A 2,185-nucleotide genomic window follows, 5' to 3' on the forward strand; every position below is an offset into this window, starting at 1 on the left:
CTGTCCTGGAACTTCTCCCCCCTCCCACTTCTTTTATTGACAGGGACTCCCTGTAGCCTCAGCTGTCCTGGAACTCACTATGTAGCCCAGGCTAGCCTCGATCTCACAGAAATCGGCCCTCCTTTGCCCCCTGAGAGCTGGCATTAAAGACGTCTACCACACCCAGCTCTTCAGGCTCTTAAAGTTTTCTTTATAAATGTCTTTTACCTTTTTGATTAAGTTTATTCTGAGGTATCTTATATTATTAAATTAAATTATTAACAATTATTTAATTTCTTTATTTGATACGGGGTGTTACTGTCTGGCGTGGAACTCAATATGTAGCCCAGGCTGCCCTTGAACTCACCTGCCTCTGCTGCTACATGTGCACCACCATGTCCAGCTGCTAGCAACTTTTTTCAACTATTTTGAGATTATTTCCTTGATTTCTTTCTCAGTGAGTTTGCCATTGGTATATAGAAAGGCTATTGATCTTTGGATGTTAATTTTGTATCCCACCACTTTAAGTTTCATTTCTGGGAGTTTTTTGATGGAGTTGTTAAGGGTTTCTTATGGGCAGAATCATATCAACCCCAGATAAAGTTTCTGTGACTTCTTCTCTTCTCTGTATCCTTCTTTGCCGTAGTAGTCCAGCTGCGGAGATCCTAAAAACCTGAGTGGGAAGGGTAGAGGGCAAAGGAAGAAAGATCCAGACACAGAAACAGCTGGGATCAGGGGGACCTGCAGGCTGGTGACCACGCAGTGGGATCGGGGGGACCTGCAGGCTGATGACCATGCATGCACTTTATTTCAGGATAACAATGTTTTTATACCTTGTCTCAAAGTAGGAAAGAATCCATTATAGAAATATAGCACAAAATCACAAATTCCTTTGAACCACCGCAGTCTCAGTAATCAGTTTCCTTAATCACGCGTGCTTGCATCAGCAGTAGCCAAGCAGAACTTCTATCCCATTGTGATCAGAGAGAATACAGGGAATTATTTGTTTTCTAATGTTTGTTAAAATTTGCCTCGTGTCTGAATATATAACCTTTATTTAAGGGAAAGTTCCATGGGCCACTAAAAAAAAATTGTATTCTGCATGCTTGGTTGGAATAGGCTATAATGTTTGATGAGTCCCTTTGATCCATGATGCCATTTAATTCAGATATTGCTGTGTTTATTTTCTGTAAGGATGGCCTTCATTTCATTGAATATAATTTTGATAAAATGACTTAGGCTTAGTTGATCATCTAATTTTTATTTTCAAAATATTTTCATGAGGTGTAATGTAGATATGGGAAAATACATCATTCCAAGCACACAGCTTAGAGTTCTACATGTGTGGACATTCATAACCACAAAATACATAGATAAATATACAACATTTTTAGATCTTCAGTCTTCATTATGTGGCTACCCTGTCAATCACTATATCAATCTTAATTTATTACATAAGTAGCGATATTAATTTTTCATTAATGAATAATAAATATTAATCAGATATAAGATATCTTGATGCTTATATTAGTGCAATCATCAAATGAGTATTATTGAAATTTCCATCACTTCAAAGAGCTATTTCCTTGTGGGGATAGGATTCAATAGCACATCTTCTAGCTATTTTGAAATGTATAATATATTATCGTTAGCTATAATCATGCTATTTTGCAATTAATAAAATAATTATTCTTCTTGTATAACTATAAATTGTGTTTAAAATAGAGATATTTTTAAAATTTTATGTGTATGAGTGTATTGCCCAAATGTATGTGAGTTCACCTGTGTTATTCAGTACCCACAGAGGTCAGAAGAGGGCATCAGATCCCCTGGAACAGGAGTCACAGATGGTTGTTAGCTACCGTGTGGGTGCTGGGAATTAAACTCAGGTCCTCTGCAAGAGCAGCTATCTTAACTGCTGCGCCATCTCTCCAGCCCCCCAACTGTACGTTTTTACACACTGCCAACCTCAGCCCATTGTCAACTCCCTACACATCTGAGAATCTCTGCCCTCCCTCACTTTATGTAAGCTTTTGTCTCCACATCAGAGAGATCATGGTGTTTTTTTGTGGCTGACTTATTTCACTTATTTCCAGTTCCATTCATGTTGTTGAAAATGACAGTATTCATGCCCTTTACAGCTGGACAATATCACATTGTATACATGTGCATTTTATTGATCCACACCTCAGTGTACAGTCATGTG

The sequence above is a fragment of the Nannospalax galili genome, unplaced genomic scaffold, assembly GCF_000622305.1.
Source record: "Nannospalax galili isolate Female #2095 unplaced genomic scaffold, S.galili_v1.0 scaffold798, whole genome shotgun sequence".
Lineage (NCBI taxonomy): Eukaryota > Metazoa > Chordata > Mammalia > Rodentia > Spalacidae > Nannospalax > Nannospalax galili.